Source organism: Danio rerio, chromosome 4 (genome assembly GCF_052040795.2).
Source record: "Danio rerio strain M-AB ecotype USA chromosome 4, GRCz13ab, whole genome shotgun sequence".
Taxonomy (NCBI): Eukaryota; Metazoa; Chordata; class Actinopteri; order Cypriniformes; family Danionidae; genus Danio; species Danio rerio.
This window is the reverse complement of record NC_141024.2, coordinates 28,222,400-28,247,760: the sequence shown is the minus strand read 5'-3', so window position 1 is coordinate 28,247,760 and position 25,361 is coordinate 28,222,400.

Here is a 25,361-nt window from a genome sequence, read left to right as displayed (position 1 = left end):
CAGAGACATAGATTTTCACTTGCAACTTGCTTTAACATGTTTAACAGTGCATGAAATGTTGTCTAAAACAAAAAAGAATGATCCATTTTATGGCTGGATCTGTTTTTATCACTTTTTGAAATGGACGTTGAAAATGAGCTTATCTCAGCCAGCAGAGAGGTCAAATCACAGTAATGCAAACTCAGTCAGAGACATAGATTTTCACTTGCAACTTGCTTTAACATGTTTAACAGTGCATGAAATGTTGTCTAAAACAAAAAAGAATGATGCATTTTATAGCTGGATCTGGTTTTATTACATTCTAAATTGGACGTTGAAAATGAGCTTATCTCAGCCAGCAGAGAGGTCAAATCACAGTAATGCAAACTCAGTCAGGGACATAGATTTTCACTTGCAACTTGCTTTAACATGTTTAACAGTGCATGAAATGTTGTCTAAAACAAAAAAGAATGATGCATTTTATAGCTGGATCTGGTTTTATTACATTCTAAATTGGACGTTGAAAATGAGCTTATCTCAGCCAGCAGAGAGGTCAAATCACAGTAATGCAAACTCAGTCAGAGACATAGATTTTCACTTGCAACTTGCTTTAACATGTTTAACAGTGCATGAAATGTTGTCTAAAACAAAAAAGAATGATGCATTTGATGTCTGGATCTGGTTTTATTACATTCTAAATTGGACGTTGAAAATGAGCTTATCTCAGCCAGCAGAGAGGTCAAATCACAGTAATGCAAACTCAGTCAGAGACATAGATTTTCACTTGCAACTTGCTTTAACATGTTTAACAGTGCATGAAATGTTGTCTAAAACAAAAAAGAATGATGCATTTTATAGCTGGATCTGGTTTTATTACATTCTGAATTGGACGTTGAAAATGAGCTTATCTCAGCCAGCAGAGAGGTCAAATCACAGTAATGCAAACTCAGTCAGAGACATAGATTTTCACTTGCAACTTGCTTTAACATGTTTAACAGTGCATGAAATGTTGTCTAAAACAAAAAAGAATGATCCATGTTATGGCTGGATCTGTTTTTATCATTTTCTGAAATGGACGTTGAAAATGAGCTTATCTCAGCCAGCAGAGAGGTCAAATCACAGTAATGCAAACTCAGTCAGGGACATAGATTTTCTCTTGCAACTTGCTTTAACATGTTTAACAGTGCATGAAATGTTGTCTAAAACAGAAAAGAATGATGCATTTTATAGCTGGATCTGGTTTTATTACATTCTGAATTGGACGTTGAAAATGAGCTTATCTCAGCCAGCAGAGAGGTCAAATCACAGTAATGCAAACTCAGTCAGAGACATAGATTTTCACTTGCAACTTGCTTTAACATGTTTAACAGTGCATGAAATGTTGTCTAAAACAAAAAAGAATGATGCATTTTATGTCTGGATCTGGTTTTATTACATTCTAAATTGGACGTTGAAAATGAGCTTATCTCAGCCAGCAGAGAGGTCAAATCACAGTAATGCAAACTCAGTCAGAGACATAGATTTTTACTTGCAACTTGCTTTAACATGTTTAACAGTGCATGAAATGTTGTCTAAAACAAAAAAGAATAATGCATTTTATAGCTGGATCTGGTTTTATTACATTCTGAATTGGACGTTGAAAATGAGCTTATCTCAGCCAGCAGAGAGGTCAATTCACAGTAATGCAAACTCAGTCAGAGACATAGATTTTCACTTGCAACTTGCTTTAACATGTTTAACAGTGCATGAAATGTTGTCTAAAACAAAAAAGAATGATCCATGTTATGGCTGGATCTGTTTTTATCATTTTCTGAAATGGACGTTGAAAATGAGCTTATCTCAGCCAGCAGAGAGGTCAAATCACAGTAATGCAAACTCAGTCAGAGACATAGATTTTCACTTGCAACTTGCTTTAACATGTTTAACAGTGCATGAAATGTTGTCTAAAACAAAAAAGAATGATGCATTTTATAGCTGGATCTGGTTTTATTACATTCTGAATTGGACGTTGAAAATGAGCTTATCTCAGCCAGCAGAGAGGTCAAATCACAGTAATGCAAACTCAGTCAGAGACATATATTTTCACTTGCAACTTGCTTTAACATGTTTAACAGTTCATGAAATGTTGTCTAAAACAAAAAAGAATGATGCATTTTATGGCTGGATCTGGTTTTATTACATTCTGAATTGGACGTTGAAAATGAGCTTATCTCAGCCAGCAGAGAGGTCAAATCACAGTAATGCAAACTCAGTCAGGGACATATGTTTTCTCTTGCAACTTGCTTTAACATGTTTAACAGTGCATGAAATGTTGTCTAAAACAAAAAAGAATGATGCATTTTATAGCTGGATCTGGTTTTATTACATTCTGAATTGAACGTTGAAAATGAGCTTATCTCAGCCAGCAGAGAGGTCAAATCACAGTAATGCAAACTCAGTCAGAGACATAGATTTTCACTTGCAACTTCCTTTAACATGTTTAACAGTGCATGAAATGTTGTCTAAAACAAAAAAGAATGATGCATTTTATAGCTGGATCTGGTTTTATCACATTCTGAATTGGACATTGAAAATGAGCTTATCTCAGCCAGCAGAGAGGTCAAATCACAGTAATGCAAACTCAGTCAGAGACATAGATTTTCACTTGCAACTTGCTTTAACATGTTTAACAGTGCATGAAATGTTGTCTAAAACAAAAAAGAATGATCCATGTTATGGCTGGATCTGTTTTTATCATTTTCTGAAATGGACGTTGAAAATGAGCTTATCTCATCCAGCAGAGAGGTCAAATCACAGTAATGCAAACTCAGTCAGGGACATAGATTTTCTCTTGCAACTTGCTTTAACATGTTTAACAGTGCATGAAATGTTGTCTAAAACAAAAAAGAATGATGCATTTTATAGCTGGATTTGGTTTTATTACATTCTGATTTGAACGTTGAAAATGAGCTTATCTCAGCCAGCAGAGAGGTCAAATCACAGTAATGCAAACTCAGTCAGGGACATAGATTTTCTCTTGCAACTTGCTTTAACATGTTTAACAATTCATGAAATGTTGTCTAAAACAAAAAAGAATGATGCATTTTATGTCTGGATCTGGTTTTATTACATTCTAAATTGGACGTTGAAAATGAGCTTTTCTCAGCCAGCAGAGAGGTCAAATCACAGTAATGCAAACTCAGTCAGAGACATAGATTTTCACTTGCAACTTGCTTTAACATGTTTAACAGTGCATGAAATGTTGTCTAAAACAAAAAAGAATGATGCATTTTATAGCTGGATCTGGTTTTATTACATTCTGAATTGGACGTTGAAAATGAGCTTATCTCAGCCAGCAGAGAGGTCAAATCACAGTAATGCAAACTCAGTCAGAGACATATATTTTCACTTGCAACTTGCTTTAACATGTTTAACAGTTCATGAAATGTTGTCTAAAACAAAAAAGAATGATGCATTTTATGGCTGGATCTGGTTTTATTACATTCTGAATTGGACGTTGAAAATGAGCTTATCTCAGCCAGCAGAGAGGTCAAATCACAGTAATGCAAACTCAGTCAGAGACATAGATTTTCACTTGCAACTTGCTTTAACATGTTTAACAGTGCATGAAATGTTGTCTAAAACAAAAAAGAATGATCCATGTTATGGCTGGATCTGTTTTTATCATTTTCTGAAATGGACGTTGAAAATGAGCTTATCTCAGCCAGCAGAGAGGTCAAATCACAGTAATGCAAACTCAGTCAGAGACATAGATTTTCACTTGCAACTTGCTTTAACATGTTTAACAGTGCATGAAATGTTGTCTAAAACAAAAAAGAATGATGCATTTTATAGCTGGATCTGGTTTTATTACATTCTGAATTGGACGTTGAAAATGAGCTTATCTCAGCCAGCAGAGAGGTCAAATCACAGTAATGCAAACTCAGTCAGAGACATATATTTTCACTTGCAACTTGCTTTAACATGTTTAACAGTTCATGAAATGTTGTCTAAAACAAAAAAGAATGATGCATTTTATGGCTGGATCTGGTTTTATTACATTCTGAATTGGACGTTGAAAATGAGCTTATCTCAGCCAGCAGAGAGGTCAAATCACAGTAATGCAAACTCAGTCAGGGACATATGTTTTCTCTTGCAACTTGCTTTAACATGTTTAACAGTGCATGAAATGTTGTCTAAAACAAAAAAGAATGATGCATTTTATAGCTGGATCTGGTTTTATTACATTCTGAATTGAACGTTGAAAATGAGCTTATCTCAGCCAGCAGAGAGGTCAAATCACAGTAATGCAAACTCAGTCAGAGACATAGATTTTCACTTGCAACTTCCTTTAACATGTTTAACAGTGCATGAAATGTTGTCTAAAACAAAAAAGAATGATGCATTTTATAGCTGGATCTGGTTTTATTACATTCTGAATTGGACGTTGAAAATGACCTTATCTCAGCCAGCAGAGAGGTCAAATCACAGTAATGCAAACTCAGTCAGAGACATAGATTTTCACTTGCAACTTGCTTTAACATGTTTAACAGTGCATGAAATGTTGTCTAAAACAAAAAAGAATGATCCATGTTATGGCTGGATCTGTTTTTATCATTTTCTGAAATGGACGTTGAAAATGAGCTTATCTCAGCCAGCAGAGAGGTCAAATCACAGTAATGCAAACTCAGTCAGGGACATAGATTTTCTCTTGCAACTTGCTTTAACATGTTTAACAGTGCATGAAATGTTGTCTAAAACAAAAAAGAATGATGCATTTTATAGCTGGATCTGGTTTTATTACATTCTGAATTGGACGTTGAAAATGAGCTTATCTCAGCCAGCAGAGAGGTCAAATCACAGTAATGCAAACTCAGTCAGAGACATAGATTTTCACTTGCAACTTGCTTTAACATGTTTAACAGTGCATGAAATGTTGTCTAAAACAAAAAAGAATGATGCATTTTATGGCTGGATCTGGTTTTATTACATTCTGAATTGGACGTTGAAAATGAGCTTATCTCAGCCAGCAGAGAGGTCAAATCACAGTAATGCAAACTCAGTCAGAGACATAGATTTTCACTTGCAACTTGCTTTAACATGTTTAACAGTGCATGAAATGTTGTCTAAAACAAAAAAGAATGATGCATTTTATGGCTGGATCTGGTTTTATTACATTCTGAATTGGACGTTGAAAATGAGCTTATCTCAGCCAGCAGAGAAGTCAAATCACAGTAATGCAAACTCAGTCAGGGACATATGTTTTCTCTTGCAACTTGCTTTAACATGTTTAACAGTACATGAAATGTTGTCTAAAACAAAAAAGAATGATGCATTTTATAGCTGGATCTGGTTTTATTACATTCTGAATTGAACGTTGAAAATGAGCTTATCTCAGCCAGCAGAGAGGTCAAATCACAGTAATGCAAACTCAGTCAGAGACATAGATTTTCACTTGCAACTTGCTTTAACATGTTTAACAGTGCATGAAATGTTGTCTAAAACAAAAAAGAATGATGCATTTTATGGCTGGATCTGGTTTTATTACATTCTGAATTGGACGTTGAAAATGAGCTTATCTCAGCCAGCAGAGAAGTCAAATCACAGTAATGCAAACTCAGTCAGGGACATATGTTTTCTCTTGCAACTTGCTTTAACATGTTTAACAGTACATGAAATGTTGTCTAAAACAAAAAAGAATGATGCATTTTATAGCTGGATCTGGTTTTATTACATTCTGAATTGAACGTTGAAAATGAGCTTATCTCAGCCAGCAGAGAGGTCAAATCACAGTAATGCAAACTCAGTCAGAGACATAGATTTTCACTTGCAACTTGCTTTAACATGTTTAACAGTGCATGAAATGTTGTCTAAAACAAAAAAGAATGATGCATTTTATGGCTGGATCTGGTTTTATTACATTCTGAATTGGACGTTGAAAATGAGCTTATCTCAGCCAGCAGAGAGGTCAAATCACAGTAATGCAAACTCAGTCAGGGACATATGTTTTCTCTTGCAACTTGCTTTAACATGTTTAACAGTGCATGAAATGTTGTCTAAAACAAAAAAGAATGATGCATTTTATAGCTGGATCTGGTTTTATTACATTCTGAATTGGACGTTGAAAATGAGCTTATCTCAGCCAGCAGAGAGGTCAAATCACAGTAATGCAAACTCAGTCAGAGACATAGATTTTCACTTGCAACTTGCTTTAACATGTTTAACAGTGCATGAAATGTTGTCTAAAACAAAAAAGAATGATCCATGTTATGGCTGGATCTGTTTTTATCATTTTCTGAAATGGACGTTGAAAATGAGCTTATCTCAGCCAGCAGAGAGGTCAAATCACAGTAATGCAAACTCAGTCAGGGACATAGATTTTCTCTTGCAACTTCCTTTAACATGTTTAACAGTGCATGAAATGTTGTCTAAAACAAAAAAGAATGATGCATTTTATGTCTGGATCTGTTTTTATCACTTTTGAATTGGACGATGAAAATGAGCTTATCTCAGCCAGCAGAGAGGTCAAATCACAGTAATGCAAACTCAGTCAGAGACATAGATTTTCACTTGCAACTTCCTTTAACATGTTTAACAGTGCATGAAATGTTGTCTAAAACAAAAAAGAATGATGCATTTTATGTCTGGATCTGTTTTTATCACTTTTGAATTGGACGATGAAAATGAGCTTATCTCAGCCAGCAGAGAGGTCAAATCACAGTAATGCAAACTCAGTCAGAGACATAGATTTTCACTTGCAACTTGCTTTAACATGTTTAACAGTGCATGAAATGTTGTCTAAAACAAAAAAGAATGATGCATTTTATAGCTGGATCTGGTTTTATTACATTCTGAATTGGACATTGAAAATGAGCTTATCTCAGCCAGCAGAGAGGTCAAATCACAGTAATGCAAACTCAGTCAGAGACATATATTTTCACTTGCAACTTGCTTTAACATGTTTAACAGTGCATGAAATGTTGTCTAAAACAAAAAAGAATGATGCATTTTATGGCTGGATCTGGTTTTATTACATTCTGAATTGGACGTTGAAAATGAGCTTATCTCAGCCAGCAGAGAGGTCAAATCACAGTAATGCAAACTCAGTCAGGGACATATGTTTTCTCTTGCAACTTGCTTTAACATGTTTAACAGTGCATGAAATGTTGTCTAAAACAAAAAAGAATGATGCATTTTATAGCTGGATCTGGTTTTATTACATTCTGAATTGGACGTTGAAAATGAGCTTATCTCAGCCAGCAGAGAGGTCAAATCACAGTAATGCAAACTCAGTCAGAGACATAGATTTTCACTTGCAACTTGCTTTAACATGTTTAACAGTGCATGAAATGTTGTCTAAAACAAAAAAGAATGATGCATTTTATAGCTGGATCTGGTTTTATTACATTCTGAATTGGACGTTGAAAACGAGCTTATCTCAGCCAGCAGAGAGGTCAAATCACAGTAATGCAAACTCAGTCAGAGACATAGATTTTCACTTGCAACTTGCTTTAACATGTTTAACAGTGCAGGAAATGTTGTCTAAAACAAAAAAGAATGATCCATTTTATGGCTGGATCTGGTTTTATCACTTTCTGAATTGGACGTTGAAAATGAGCTTATCTCAGCCAGCAGAGAGGTCAAATCACAGTAATGCAAACTCAGTCAGAGACATAGATTTTCACTTGCAACTTGATTTAACATGTTTAACAGTGCATGAAATGTTGTCTAAAACAAAAAAGAATGATGCATTTTATGTCTGGATCTATTTTTATCACTTTCTGAATTGGACGTTGAAAATGAGCTTATCTCAGCCAGCAGAGAGGTCAAATCACAGTAATGCAAACTCAGTCAGAGACATAGATTTTCACTTGCAACTTGCTTTAACATGTTTAACAGTGCATGAAATGTTGTCTAAAACAAAAAAGAATGATGCATTTTATGGCTGGATCTGGTTTTATTAAATTCTGAATTGGACGTTGAAAATGAGCTTATCTCAGCCAGCAGAGAGGTCAAATTACAGTAATGCAAACTCAGTCAGAGACATAGATTTTCACTTGCAACTTGCTTTAACATGTTTAACAGTGCATGAAATGTTGTCTAAAACAAAAAAGAATGATCCATTTTATGGCTGGATCTGTTTTTATCACTTTTTGAAATGGACGTTGAAAATGAGCTTATCTCAGCCAGCAGAGAGGTCAAATCACAGTAATGCAAACTCAGTCAGAGACATAGATTTTCACTTGCAACTTGCTTTAACATGTTTAACAGTGCATGAAATGTTGTCTAAAACAAAAAAGAATGATGCATTTTATAGCTGGATCTGGTTTTATTACATTCTAAATTGGACGTTGAAAATGAGCTTATCTCAGCCAGCAGAGAGGTCAAATCACAGTAATGCAAACTCAGTCAGGGACATAGATTTTCACTTGCAACTTGCTTTAACATGTTTAACAGTGCATGAAATGTTGTCTAAAACAAAAAAGAATGATGCATTTTATAGCTGGATCTGGTTTTATTACATTCTAAATTGGACGTTGAAAATGAGCTTATCTCAGCCAGCAGAGAGGTCAAATCACAGTAATGCAAACTCAGTCAGAGACATAGATTTTCACTTGCAACTTGCTTTAACATGTTTAACAGTGCATGAAATGTTGTCTAAAACAAAAAAGAATGATGCATTTGATGTCTGGATCTGGTTTTATTACATTCTAAATTGGACGTTGAAAATGAGCTTATCTCAGCCAGCAGAGAGGTCAAATCACAGTAATGCAAACTCAGTCAGAGACATAGATTTTCACTTGCAACTTGCTTTAACATGTTTAACAGTGCATGAAATGTTGTCTAAAACAAAAAAGAATGATGCATTTTATAGCTGGATCTGGTTTTATTACATTCTGAATTGGACGTTGAAAATGAGCTTATCTCAGCCAGCAGAGAGGTCAAATCACAGTAATGCAAACTCAGTCAGAGACATAGATTTTCACTTGCAACTTGCTTTAACATGTTTAACAGTGCATGAAATGTTGTCTAAAACAAAAAAGAATGATCCATGTTATGGCTGGATCTGTTTTTATCATTTTCTGAAATGGACGTTGAAAATGAGCTTATCTCAGCCAGCAGAGAGGTCAAATCACAGTAATGCAAACTCAGTCAGGGACATAGATTTTCTCTTGCAACTTGCTTTAACATGTTTAACAGTGCATGAAATGTTGTCTAAAACAGAAAAGAATGATGCATTTTATAGCTGGATCTGGTTTTATTACATTCTGAATTGGACGTTGAAAATGAGCTTATCTCAGCCAGCAGAGAGGTCAAATCACAGTAATGCAAACTCAGTCAGAGACATAGATTTTCACTTGCAACTTGCTTTAACATGTTTAACAGTGCATGAAATGTTGTCTAAAACAAAAAAGAATGATGCATTTTATGTCTGGATCTGGTTTTATTACATTCTAAATTGGACGTTGAAAATGAGCTTATCTCAGCCAGCAGAGAGGTCAAATCACAGTAATGCAAACTCAGTCAGAGACATAGATTTTTACTTGCAACTTGCTTTAACATGTTTAACAGTGCATGAAATGTTGTCTAAAACAAAAAAGAATAATGCATTTTATAGCTGGATCTGGTTTTATTACATTCTGAATTGGACGTTGAAAATGAGCTTATCTCAGCCAGCAGAGAGGTCAATTCACAGTAATGCAAACTCAGTCAGAGACATAGATTTTCACTTGCAACTTGCTTTAACATGTTTAACAGTGCATGAAATGTTGTCTAAAACAAAAAAGAATGATCCATGTTATGGCTGGATCTGTTTTTATCATTTTCTGAAATGGACGTTGAAAATGAGCTTATCTCAGCCAGCAGAGAGGTCAAATCACAGTAATGCAAACTCAGTCAGAGACATAGATTTTCACTTGCAACTTGCTTTAACATGTTTAACAGTGCATGAAATGTTGTCTAAAACAAAAAAGAATGATGCATTTTATAGCTGGATCTGGTTTTATTACATTCTGAATTGGACGTTGAAAATGAGCTTATCTCAGCCAGCAGAGAGGTCAAATCACAGTAATGCAAACTCAGTCAGAGACATATATTTTCACTTGCAACTTGCTTTAACATGTTTAACAGTTCATGAAATGTTGTCTAAAACAAAAAAGAATGATGCATTTTATGGCTGGATCTGGTTTTATTACATTCTGAATTGGACGTTGAAAATGAGCTTATCTCAGCCAGCAGAGAGGTCAAATCACAGTAATGCAAACTCAGTCAGGGACATATGTTTTCTCTTGCAACTTGCTTTAACATGTTTAACAGTGCATGAAATGTTGTCTAAAACAAAAAAGAATGATGCATTTTATAGCTGGATCTGGTTTTATTACATTCTGAATTGAACGTTGAAAATGAGCTTATCTCAGCCAGCAGAGAGGTCAAATCACAGTAATGCAAACTCAGTCAGAGACATAGATTTTCACTTGCAACTTCCTTTAACATGTTTAACAGTGCATGAAATGTTGTCTAAAACAAAAAAGAATGATGCATTTTATAGCTGGATCTGGTTTTATCACATTCTGAATTGGACATTGAAAATGAGCTTATCTCAGCCAGCAGAGAGGTCAAATCACAGTAATGCAAACTCAGTCAGAGACATAGATTTTCACTTGCAACTTGCTTTAACATGTTTAACAGTGCATGAAATGTTGTCTAAAACAAAAAAGAATGATCCATGTTATGGCTGGATCTGTTTTTATCATTTTCTGAAATGGACGTTGAAAATGAGCTTATCTCATCCAGCAGAGAGGTCAAATCACAGTAATGCAAACTCAGTCAGGGACATAGATTTTCTCTTGCAACTTGCTTTAACATGTTTAACAGTGCATGAAATGTTGTCTAAAACAAAAAAGAATGATGCATTTTATAGCTGGATTTGGTTTTATTACATTCTGATTTGAACGTTGAAAATGAGCTTATCTCAGCCAGCAGAGAGGTCAAATCACAGTAATGCAAACTCAGTCAGGGACATAGATTTTCTCTTGCAACTTGCTTTAACATGTTTAACAGTTCATGAAATGTTGTCTAAAACAAAAAAGAATGATGCATTTTATGTCTGGATCTGGTTTTATTACATTCTAAATTGGACGTTGAAAATGAGCTTTTCTCAGCCAGCAGAGAGGTCAAATCACAGTAATGCAAACTCAGTCAGAGACATAGATTTTCACTTGCAACTTGCTTTAACATGTTTAACAGTGCATGAAATGTTGTCTAAAACAAAAAAGAATGATGCATTTTATAGCTGGATCTGGTTTTATTACATTCTGAATTGGACGTTGAAAATGAGCTTATCTCAGCCAGCAGAGAGGTCAAATCACAGTAATGCAAACTCAGTCAGAGACATATATTTTCACTTGCAACTTGCTTTAACATGTTTAACAGTTCATGAAATGTTGTCTAAAACAAAAAAGAATGATGCATTTTATGGCTGGATCTGGTTTTATTACATTCTGAATTGGACGTTGAAAATGAGCTTATCTCAGCCAGCAGAGAGGTCAAATCACAGTAATGCAAACTCAGTCAGAGACATAGATTTTCACTTGCAACTTGCTTTAACATGTTTAACAGTGCATGAAATGTTGTCTAAAACAAAAAAGAATGATCCATGTTATGGCTGGATCTGTTTTTATCATTTTCTGAAATGGACGTTGAAAATGAGCTTATCTCAGCCAGCAGAGAGGTCAAATCACAGTAATGCAAACTCAGTCAGAGACATAGATTTTCACTTGCAACTTGCTTTAACATGTTTAACAGTGCATGAAATGTTGTCTAAAACAAAAAAGAATGATGCATTTTATAGCTGGATCTGGTTTTATTACATTCTGAATTGGACGTTGAAAATGAGCTTATCTCAGCCAGCAGAGAGGTCAAATCACAGTAATGCAAACTCAGTCAGAGACATATATTTTCACTTGCAACTTGCTTTAACATGTTTAACAGTTCATGAAATGTTGTCTAAAACAAAAAAGAATGATGCATTTTATGGCTGGATCTGGTTTTATTACATTCTGAATTGGACGTTGAAAATGAGCTTATCTCAGCCAGCAGAGAGGTCAAATCACAGTAATGCAAACTCAGTCAGGGACATATGTTTTCTCTTGCAACTTGCTTTAACATGTTTAACAGTGCATGAAATGTTGTCTAAAACAAAAAAGAATGATGCATTTTATAGCTGGATCTGGTTTTATTACATTCTGAATTGAACGTTGAAAATGAGCTTATCTCAGCCAGCAGAGAGGTCAAATCACAGTAATGCAAACTCAGTCAGAGACATAGATTTTCACTTGCAACTTCCTTTAACATGTTTAACAGTGCATGAAATGTTGTCTAAAACAAAAAAGAATGATGCATTTTATAGCTGGATCTGGTTTTATCACATTCTGAATTGGACATTGAAAATGAGCTTATCTCAGCCAGCAGAGAGGTCAAATCACAGTAATGCAAACTCAGTCAGAGACATAGATTTTCACTTGCAACTTGCTTTAACATGTTTAACAGTGCATGAAATGTTGTCTAAAACAAAAAAGAATGATCCATGTTATGGCTGGATCTGTTTTTATCATTTTCTGAAATGGACGTTGAAAATGAGCTTATCTCATCCAGCAGAGAGGTCAAATCACAGTAATGCAAACTCAGTCAGGGACATAGATTTTCTCTTGCAACTTGCTTTAACATGTTTAACAGTGCATGAAATGTTGTCTAAAACAAAAAAGAATGATGCATTTTATAGCTGGATTTGGTTTTATTACATTCTGATTTGAACGTTGAAAATGAGCTTATCTCAGCCAGCAGAGAGGTCAAATCACAGTAATGCAAACTCAGTCAGGGACATAGATTTTCTCTTGCAACTTGCTTTAACATGTTTAACAGTTCATGAAATGTTGTCTAAAACAAAAAAGAATGATGCATTTTATGTCTGGATCTGGTTTTATTACATTCTAAATTGGACGTTGAAAATGAGCTTTTCTCAGCCAGCAGAGAGGTCAAATCACAGTAATGCAAACTCAGTCAGAGACATAGATTTTCACTTGCAACTTGCTTTAACATGTTTAACAGTGCATGAAATGTTGTCTAAAACAAAAAAGAATGATGCATTTTATAGCTGGATCTGGTTTTATTACATTCTGAATTGGACGTTGAAAATGAGCTTATCTCAGCCAGCAGAGAGGTCAAATCACAGTAATGCAAACTCAGTCAGAGACATATATTTTCACTTGCAACTTGCTTTAACATGTTTAACAGTTCATGAAATGTTGTCTAAAACAAAAAAGAATGATGCATTTTATGGCTGGATCTGGTTTTATTACATTCTGAATTGGACGTTGAAAATGAGCTTATCTCAGCCAGCAGAGAGGTCAAATCACAGTAATGCAAACTCAGTCAGGGACATATGTTTTCTCTTGCAACTTGCTTTAACATGTTTAACAGTGCATGAAATGTTGTCTAAAACAAAAAAGAATGATGCATTTTATAGCTGGATCTGGTTTTATTACATTCTGAATTGAACGTTGAAAATGAGCTTATCTCAGCCAGCAGAGAGGTCAAATCACAGTAATGCAAACTCAGTCAGAGACATAGATTTTCACTTGCAACTTCCTTTAACATGTTTAACAGTGCATGAAATGTTGTCTAAAACAAAAAAGAATGATGCATTTTATGTCTGGATCTGTTTTTATCACTTTTGAATTGGACGATGAAAATGAGCTTATCTCAGCCAGCAGAGAGGTCAAATCACAGTAATGCAAACTCAGTCAGAGACATAGATTTTCACTTGCAACTTGCTTTAACATGTTTAACAGTGCATGAATTGTTGTCTAAAACAAAAAAGAATGATGCATTTTATAGCTGGATCTGGTTTTATCACATTCTGAATTGGACATTGAAAATGAGCTTATCTCAGCCAGCATAGAGGTCAAATCACAGTAATGCAAACTCAGTCAGAGACATAGATTTTCACTTGCAACTTGCTTTAACATGTTTAACAGTGCATGAAATGTTGTCTAAAACAAAAAAGAATGATCCATGTTATGGCTGGATCTGTTTTTATCATTTTCTGAAATGGACGTTGAAAATGAGCTTATCTCAGCCAGCAGAGAGGTCAAATCACAGTAATGCAAACTCAGTCAGGGACATAGATTTTCTCTTGCAACTTGCTTTAACATGTTTAACAGTGCATGAAATGTTGTCTAAAACAAAAGAGAATGATGCATTTTATAGCTGGATCTGGTTTTAGAGAGGTCAAATCACAGTAATGCAAACTCAGTCAGAGACATAGATTTTCACTTGCAACTTGCTTTAACATGTTTAACAGTGCATGAAATGTTGTCTAAAACAAAAAAGAATGATGCATTTTATAGCTGGGTCTGGTTTTATTACATTCTAAATTGGACGTTGAAAATGAGCTTATCTCAGCCAGCAGAGAGGTCAAATCACAGTAATGCAAACTCAGTCAGAGACATAGATTTTCACTTGCAACTTGCTTTAACATGTTTAACAGTGCATGAAATGTTGTCTAAAACAAAAAAGAATGATGCATTTTATAGCTGGATCTGGTTTTATTACATTCTGAATTGGACGTTGAAAATGAGCTTATCTCAGCCAGCAGAGAGGTCAAATCACAGTAATGCAAACTCAGTCAGAGACATAGATTTTCACTTGCAACTTGCTTTAACATGTTTAACAGTGCATGAAATGTTGTCTAAAACAAAAAAGAATGATGCATTTTATGGCTGGATCTGGTTTTATTACATTCTGAATTGGACGTTGAAAATGAGCTTATCTCAGCCAGCAGAGAGGTCAAATCACAGTAATGCAAACTCAGTCAGGGACATATGTTTTCTCTTGCAACTTGCTTTAACATGCTTAACAGTGCATGAAATGTTGTCTAAAACAAAAAAGAATGATGCATTTTATAGCTGGATCTGGTTTTATTACATTCTGAATTGAACGTTGAAAATGAGCTTATCTCAGCCAGCAGAGAGGTCAAATCACAGTAATGCAAACTCAGTCAGAGACATAGATTTTCACTTGCAACTTCCTTTAACATGTTTAACAGTGCATGAAATGTTGTCTAAAACAAAAAAGAATGATGCATTTTATGTCTGGATCTGTTTTTATCACTTTTGAATTGGACGATGAAAATGAGCTTATCTCAGCCAGCAGAGAGGTCAAATCACAGTAATGCAAACTCAGTCAGAGACATAGATTTTCACTTGCAACTTGCTTTAACATGTTTAACAGTGCATGAAATGTTGTCTAAAACAAAAGAGAATGATGCGTTTTATAGCTGGATCTGGTTTTATTACATTCTGAATTGGACGTTGAAAATGAGCTTATCTCAGCCAGCAGAGAGGTCAAATCACAGTAATGCAAACTCAGTCAGAGACATAGATTTTCACTTGCAACTTGCCTTAACATGTTTAACAGTGCATGAAATGTTGTCTAAAACAAAAAAGAATGATGCATTTTATAGCTGGATCTGGTTTTATTACATTCTGAATTGGACGTTGAAAATGAGCTTATCTCAGCCAGCAGAGAGGTCAAATCACAGTAATGCAAACTCAGTCAGAGACATAGATTTTCACTTGCAACTTGCTTTAACATGTTTAACAGTGCATGAAATGTTGTCTAAAACAAAAAAGAATGATCCATGTTATGGCTGGATCTGTTTTTATCATTTTCTGAAATGGACGTTGAAAATGAGCTTATCTCAGCCAGCAGAGAGGTCAAATCACAGTAATGCAAACTCAGTCAGGGACATAGATTTTCTCTTGCAACTTGCTTTAACATGTTTAACAGTGCATGAAATGTTGTCTAAAACAAAAAAGAATGATGCATTTTATAGCTGGATCTGGTTTTATTACATTCTAAATTGGACGTTGAAAATGAGCTTATCTCAGCCAGCAGAGAGGTCAAATCACAGTAATGCAAACTCAGTCAGGGACATAGATTTTCACTTGCAACTTGCTTTAACATGTTTAACAGTGCATGAAATGTTGTCTAAAACAAAAAAGAATGATGCATTTTATAGCTGGATCTGGTTTTATTACATTCTGAATTGGACGTTGAAAATGAGCTTATCTCAGCCAGCAGAGAGGTCAAATCACAGTAATGCAAACTCAGTCAGAGACATAGATTTTCACTTGCAACTTGCTTTAACATGTTTAACAGTGCATGAAATGTTGTCTAAAACAAAAAAGAATGATCCATGTTATGGCTGGATCTGTTTTTATCATTTTCTGAAATGGACGTTGAAAATGAGCTTATCTCAGCCAGCAGAGAGGTCAAATCACAGTAATGCAAACTCAGTCAGAGACATAGATTTTCACTTGCAACTTGCTTTAACATGTTTAACAGTGCATGAAATGTTGTCTAAAACAAAAAAGAATGATGCATTTTATGGCTGGATCTGGTTTATTACATTCTGAATTGGACGTTGAAAATGAGCTTATCTCAGCCAGCAGAGAGGTCAAATCACAGTAATGCAAACTCAGTCAGGGACATAGATTTTCACTTGCAACTTGCTTTAACATGTTTAACAGTGCATGAAATGTTGTCTAAAACAAAAAAGAATGATGCATTTTATAGCTGGATCTGGTTTTATTACATTCTAAATTGGACGTTGAAAATGAGCTTATCTCAGCCAGCAGAGAGGTCAAATCACAGTAATGCAAACTCAGTCAGGGACATAGATTTTCACTTGCAACTTGCTTTAACATGTTTAACAGTGCATGAAATGTTGTCTAAAACAAAAAAGAATGATGCATTTTATAGCTGGATCTGGTTTTATTACATTCTAAATTGGACGTTGAAAATGAGCTTATCTCAGCCAGCAGAGAGGTCAAATCACAGTAATGCAAACTCAGTCAGAGACATAGATTTTCACTTGCAACTTGCTTTAACATGTTTAACAGTGCATGAAATGTTGTCTAAAACAAAAAAGAATGATGCATTTGATGTCTGGATCTGGTTTTATTACATTCTAAATTGGACGTTGAAAATGAGCTTATCTCAGCCAGCAGAGAGGTCAAATCACAGTAATGCAAACTCAGTCAGAGACATAGATTTTCACTTGCAACTTGCTTTAACATGTTTAACAGTGCATGAAATGTTGTCTAAAACAAAAAAGAATGATGCATTTTATAGCTGGATCTGGTTTTATTACATTCTGAATTGGACGTTGAAAATGAGCTTATCTCAGCCAGCAGAGAGGTCAAATCACAGTAATGCAAACTCAGTCAGAGACATAGATTTTCACTTGCAACTTGCTTTAACATGTTTAACAGTGCATGAAATGTTGTCTAAAACAAAAAAGAATGATCCATGTTATGGCTGGATCTGTTTTTATCATTTTCTGAAATGGACGTTGAAAATGAGCTTATCTCAGCCAGCAGAGAGGTCAAATCACAGTAATGCAAACTCAGTCAGGGACATAGATTTTCTCTTGCAACTTGCTTTAACATGTTTAACAGTGCATGAAATGTTGTCTAAAACAGAAAAGAATGATGCATTTTATAGCTGGATCTGGTTTTATTACATTCTGAATTGGACGTTGAAAATGAGCTTATCTCAGCCAGCAGAGAGGTCAAATCACAGTAATGCAAACTCAGTCAGAGACATAGATTTTCACTTGCAACTTGCTTTAACATGTTTAACAGTGCATGAAATGTTGTCTAAAACAAAAAAGAATGATGCATTTTATGTCTGGATCTGGTTTTATTACATTCTAAATTGGACGTTGAAAATGAGCTTATCTCAGCCAGCAGAGAGGTCAAATCACAGTAATGCAAACTCAGTCAGAGACATAGATTTTTACTTGCAACTTGCTTTAACATGTTTAACAGTGCATGAAATGTTGTCTAAAACAAAAAAGAATAATGCATTTTATAGCTGGATCTGGTTTTATTACATTCTGAATTGGACGTTGAAAATGAGCTTATCTCAGCCAGCAGAGAGGTCAATTCACAGTAATGCAAACTCAGTCAGAGACATAGATTTTCACTTGCAACTTGCTTTAACATGTTTAACAGTGCATGAAATGTTGTCTAAAACAAAAAAGAATGATCCATGTTATGGCTGGATCTGTTTTTATCATTTTCTGAAATGGACGTTGAAAATGAGCTTATCTCAGCCAGCAGAGAGGTCAAATCACAGTAATGCAAACTCAGTCAGAGACATAGATTTTCACTTGCAACTTGCTTTAACATGTTTAACAGTGCATGAAATGTTGTCTAAAACAAAAAAGAATGATGCATTTTATAGCTGGATCTGGTTTTATTACATTCTGAATTGGACGTTGAAAATGAGCTTATCTCAGCCAGCAGAGAGGTCAAATCACAGTAATGCAAACTCAGTCAGAGACATATATTTTCACTTGCAACTTGCTTTAACATGTTTAACAGTTCATGAAATGTTGTCTAAAACAAAAAAGAATGATGCATTTTATGGCTGGATCTGGTTTTATTACATTCTGAATTGGACGTTGAAAATGAGCTTATCTCAGCCAGCAGAGAGGTCAAATCACAGTAATGCAAACTCAGTCAGGGACATATGTTTTCTCTTGCAACTTGCTTTAACATGTTTAACAGTGCATGAAATGTTGTCTAAAACAAAAAAGAATGATGCATTTTATAGCTGGATCTGGTTTTATTACATTCTGAATTGAACGTTGAAAATGAGCTTATCTCAGCCAGCAGAGAGGTCAAATCACAGTAATGCAAACTCAGTCAGAGACATAGATTTTCACTTGCAACTTCCTTTAACATGTTTAACAGTGCATGAAATGTTGTCTAAAACAAAAAAGAATGATGCATTTTATAGCTGGATCTGGTTTTATCACATTCTGAATTGGACATTGAAAATGAGCTTATCTCAGCCAGCAGAGAGGTCAAATCACAGTAATGCAAACTCAGTCAGAGACATAGATTTTCACTTGCAACTTGCTTTAACATGTTTAACAGTGCATGAAATGTTGTCTAAAACAAAAAAGAATGATCCATGTTATGGCTGGATCTGTTTTTATCATTTTCTGAAATGGACGTTGAAAATGAGCTTATCTCAGCCAGCAGAGAGGTCAAATCACAGTAATGCAAACTCAGTCAGGGACATAGATTTTCTCTTGCAACTTGCTTTAACATGTTTAACAGTGCATGAAATGTTGTCTAAAACAAAAAAGAATGATGCATTTTATAGCTGGATTTGGTTTTATTACATTCTGATTTGAACGTTGAAAATGAGCTTATCTCAGCCAGCAGAGAGGTCAAATCACAGTAATGCAAACTCAGTCAGGGACATAGATTTTCTCTTGCAACTTGCTTTAACATGTTTAACAGTTCATGAAATGTTGTCTAAAACAAAAAAGAATGATGCATTTTATGTCTGGATCTGGTTTTATTACATTCTAAATTGGACGTTGAAAATGAGCTTTTCTCAGCCAGCAGAGAGGTCAAATCACAGTAATGCAAACTCAGTCAGAGACATAGATTTTCACTTGCAACTTGCTTTAACATGTTTAACAGTGCATGAAATGTTGTCTAAAACAAAAAAGAATGATGCATTTTATAGCTGGATCTGGTTTTATTACATTCTGAATTGGACGTTGAAAATGAGCTTATCTCAGCCAGCAGAGAGGTCAAATCACAGTAATGCAAACTCAGTCAGAGACATATATTTTCACTTGCAACTTGCTTTAACATGTTTAACAGTTCATGAAATGTTGTCTAAAACAAAAAAGAATGATGCATTTTATGGCTGGATCTGGTTTTATTACATTCTGAATTGGACGTTGAAAATGAGCTTATCTCAGCCAGCAGAGAGGTCAAATCACAGTAATGCAAACTCAGTCAGGGACATATGTTTTCTCTTGCAACTTGCTTTAACATGTTTAACAGTGCATGAAATGTTGTCTAAAACAAAAAAGAATGATGCATTTTATAGCTGGATCTGGTTTTATTACATTCTGAATTGAACGTTGAAAATGAGCTTATCTCAGCCAGCAGAGAGGTCAAATCACAGTAATGCAAACTCAGTCAGAGACATAGATTTTCACTTGCAACTTCCTTTAACATGTTTAACAGTGCATGAAATGTTGTCTAAAACAAAAAAGAATGATGCATTTTATGTCTGGATCTGTTTTTATCACTTTTGAATTGGACGATGAAAATGAGCTTATCTCAGCCAGCAGAGAGGTCAAATCACAGTAATGCAAACTCAGTCAGAGACATAGATTTTCACTTGCAACTTGCTTTAACATGTTTAACAGTGCATGAATTGTTGTCTAAAACAAAAAAGAATGATGCATTTTATAGCTGGATCTGGTTTTATCACATTCTGAATTGGACATTGAAAATGAGCTTATCTCAGCCAGCATAGAGGTCAAATCACAGTAATGCAAACTCAGTCAGAGACATAGATTTTCACTTGCAACTTGCTTTAACATGTTTAACAGTGCATGAAATGTTGTCTAAAACAAAAAAGAATGATCCATGTTATGGCTGGATCTGTTTTTATCATTTTCTGAAATGGACGTTGAAAATGAGCTTATCTCAGCCAGCAGAGAGGTCAAATCACAGTAATGCAAACTCAGTCAGGGACATAGATTTTCTCTTGCAACTTGCTTTAACATGTTTAACAGTGCATGAAATGTTGTCTAAAACAAAAGAGAATGATGCATTTTATAGCTGGATCTGGTTTTAGAGAGGTCAAATCACAGTAATGCAAACTCAGTCAGAGACATAGATTTTCACTTGCAACTTGCTTTAACATGTTTAACAGTGCATGAAATGTTGTCTAAAACAAAAAAGAATGATGCATTTTATAGCTGGGTCTGGTTTTATTACATTCTAAATTGGACGTTGAAAATGAGCTTATCTCAGCCAGCAGAGAGGTCAAATCACAGTAATGCAAACTCAGTCAGAGACATAGATTTTCACTTGCAACTTGCTTTAACATGTTTAACAGTGCATGAAATGTTGTCTAAAACAAAAAAGAATGATGCATTTTATAGCTGGATCTGGTTTTATTACATTCTGAATTGGACGTTGAAAATGAGCTTATCTCAGCCAGCAGAGAGGTCAAATCACAGTAATGCAAACTCAGTCAGAGACATAGATTTTCACTTGCAACTTGCTTTAACATGTTTAACAGTGCATGAAATGTTGTCTAAAACAAAAAAGAATGATGCATTTTATGGCTGGATCTGGTTTTATTACATTCTGAATTGGACGTTGAAAATGAGCTTATCTCAGCCAGCAGAGAGGTCAAATCACAGTAATGCAAACTCAGTCAGGGACATATGTTTTCTCTTGCAACTTGCTTTAACATGCTTAACAGTGCATGAAATGTTGTCTAAAACAAAAAAGAATGATGCATTTTATAGCTGGATCTGGTTTTATTACATTCTGAATTGAACGTTGAAAATGAGCTTATCTCAGCCAGCAGAGAGGTCAAATCACAGTAATGCAAACTCAGTCAGAGACATAGATTTTCACTTGCAACTTCCTTTAACATGTTTAACAGTGCATGAAATGTTGTCTAAAACAAAAAAGAATGATGCATTTTATGTCTGGATCTGTTTTTATCACTTTTGAATTGGACGATGAAAATGAGCTTATCTCAGCCAGCAGAGAGGTCAAATCACAGTAATGCAAACTCAGTCAGAGACATAGATTTTCACTTGCAACTTGCTTTAACATGTTTAACAGTGCATGAAATGTTGTCTAAAACAAAAGAGAATGATGCGTTTTATAGCTGGATCTGGTTTTATTACATTCTGAATTGGACGTTGAAAATGAGCTTATCTCAGCCAGCAGAGAGGTCAAATCACAGTAATGCAAACTCAGTCAGAGACATAGATTTTCACTTGCAACTTGCTTTAACATGTTTAACAGTGCATGAAATGTTGTCTAAAACAAAAAAGAATGATGCATTTTATAGCTGGATCTGGTTTTATTACATTCTGAATTGGACGTTGAAAATGAGCTTATCTCAGCCAGCAGAGAGGTCAAATCACAGTAATGCAAACTCAGTCAGAGACATAGATTTTCACTTGCAACTTGCTTTAACATGTTTAACAGTGCATGAAATGTTGTCTAAAACAAAAAAGAATGATCCATGTTATGGCTGGATCTGTTTTTATCATTTTCTGAAATGGACGTTGAAAATGAGCTTATCTCAGCCAGCAGAGAGGTCAAATCACAGTAATGCAAACTCAGTCAGGGACATAGATTTTCTCTTGCAACTTGCTTTAACATGTTTAACAGTGCATGAAATGTTGTCTAAAACAAAAAAGAATGATGCATTTTATAGCTGGATCTGGTTTTATTACATTCTAAATTGGACGTTGAAAATGAGCTTATCTCAGCCAGCAGAGAGGTCAAATCACAGTAATGCAAACTCAGTCAGGGACATAGATTTTCACTTGCAACTTGCTTTAACATGTTTAACAGTGCATGAAATGTTGTCTAAAACAAAAAAGAATGATGCATTTTATAGCTGGATCTGGTTTTATTACATTCTGAATTGGACGTTGAAAATGAGCTTATCTCAGCCAGCAGAGAGGTCAAATCACAGTAATGCAAACTCAGTCAGAGACATAGATTTTCACTTGCAACTTGCTTTAACATGTTTAACAGTGCATGAAATGTTGTCTAAAACAAAAAAGAATGATCCATGTTATGGCTGGATCTGTTTTTATCATTTTCTGAAATGGACGTTGAAAATGAGCTTATCTCAGCCAGCAGAGAGGTCAAATCACAGTAATGCAAACTCAGTCAGAGACATAGATTTTCACTTGCAACTTGCTTTAACATGTTTAACAGTGCATGAAATGTTGTCTAAAACAAAAAAGAATGATGCATTTTATGGCTGGATCTGGTTTTATTACATTCTGAATTGGACGTTGAAAATGAGCTTATCTCAGCCAGCAGAGAGGTCAAATCACAGTAATGCAAACTCAGTCAGGGACATATGTTTTCTCTTGCAACTTGCTTTAACATGTTTAACAGTGCATGAAATGTTGTCTAAAACAAAAAAGAATGATGCATTTTATAGCTGGATCTGGTTTTATTACATTCTGAATTGGACGTTGAAAATGAGCTTCTTTCAGCCAGCAGAGAGGTCAAATCACAGTAATGCAAACTCAGTCAGAGACATAGATTTTCACTTGCAACTTGCTTTAACATGTTTAACAGTGCATGAAATGTTGTCTAAAACAAAAAAGAATGATGCATTTTATAGCTGGATCTGGTTTTATTACATTCTGAATTGGACGTTGAAAATGACCTTATCTCAGCCAGCAGAGAGGTCAAATCACAGTAATGCAAACTCAGTCAGAGACATAGATTTTCACTTGCAACTTGCTTTAACATGTTTAACAGTGCATGAAATGTTGTCTAAAACAAAAAAGAATGATCCATGTTATGGCTGGATCTGTTTTTATCATTTTCTGAAATGGACGTTGAAAATGAGCTTATCTCAGCCAGCAGAGAGGTCAAATCACAGTAATGCAAACTCAGTCAGGGACATAGATTTTCTCTTGCAACTTGCTTTAACATGTTTAACAGTGCATGAAATGTTGTCTAAAACAAAAAAGAATGATGCATTTTATAGCTGGATCTGGTTTTATTACATTCTGAATTGGACGTTGAAAATGAGCTTATCTCAGCCAGCAGAGAGGTCAAATCACAGTAATGCAAACTCAGTCAGAGACATAGATTTTCACTTGCAACTTGCTTTAACATGTTTAACAGTGCATGAAATGTTGTCTAAAACAAAAAAGAATGATGCATTTTATGGCTGGATCTGGTTTTATTACATTCTGAATTGGACGTTGAAAATGAGCTTATCTCAGCCAGCAGAGAGGTCAAATCACAGTAATGCAAACTCAGTCAGAGACATAGATTTTCACTTGCAACTTGCTTTAACATGTTTAACAGTGCATGAAATGTTGTCTAAAACAAAAAAGAATGATGCATTTTATGGCTGGATCTGGTTTTATTACATTCTGAATTGGACGTTGAAAATGAGCTTATCTCAGCCAGCAGAGAAGTCAAATCACAGTAATGCAAACTCAGTCAGGGACATATGTTTTCTCTTGCAACTTGCTTTAACATGTTTAACAGTACATGAAATGTTGTCTAAAACAAAAAAGAATGATGCATTTTATAGCTGGATCTGGTTTTATTACATTCTGAATTGAACGTTGAAAATGAGCTTATCTCAGCCAGCAGAGAGGTCAAATCACAGTAATGCAAACTCAGTCAGAGACATAGATTTTCACTTGCAACTTGCTTTAACATGTTTAACAGTGCATGAAATGTTGTCTAAAACAAAAAAGAATGATGCATTTTATGGCTGGATCTGGTTTTATTACATTCTGAATTGGACGTTGAAAATGAGCTTATCTCAGCCAGCAGAGAAGTCAAATCACAGTAATGCAAACTCAGTCAGGGACATATGTTTTCTCTTGCAACTTGCTTTAACATGTTTAACAGTACATGAAATGTTGTCTAAAACAAAAAAGAATGATGCATTTTATAGCTGGATCTGGTTTTATTACATTCTGAATTGAACGTTGAAAATGAGCTTATCTCAGCCAGCAGAGAGGTCAAATCACAGTAATGCAAACTCAGTCAGAGACATAGATTTTCACTTGCAACTTGCTTTAACATGTTTAACAGTGCATGAAATGTTGTCTAAAACAAAAAAGAATGATGCATTTTATGGCTGGATCTGGTTTTATTACATTCTGAATTGGACGTTGAAAATGAGCTTATCTCAGCCAGCAGAGAGGTCAAATCACAGTAATGCAAACTCAGTCAGGGACATATGTTTTCTCTTGCAACTTGCTTTAACATGTTTAACAGTGCATGAAATGTTGTCTAAAACAAAAAAGAATGATGCATTTTATAGCTGGATCTGGTTTTATTACATTCTGAATTGGACGTTGAAAATGAGCTTCTCTCAGCCAGCAGAGAGGTCAAATCACAGTAATGCAAACTCAGTCAGAGACATAGATTTTCACTTGCAACTTGCTTTAACATGTTTAACAGTGCATGAAATGTTGTCTAAAACAAAAAAGAATGATCCATGTTATGGCTGGATCTGTTTTTATCATTTTCTGAAATGGACGTTGAAAATGAGCTTATCTCAGCCAGCAGAGAGGTCAAATCACAGTAATGCAAACTCAGTCAGGGACATAGATTTTCTCTTGCAACTTCCTTTAACATGTTTAACAGTGCATGAAATGTTGTCTAAAACAAAAAAGAATGATGCATTTTATGTCTGGATCTGTTTTTATCACTTTTGAATTGGACGATGAAAATGAGCTTATCTCAGCCAGCAGAGAGGTCAAA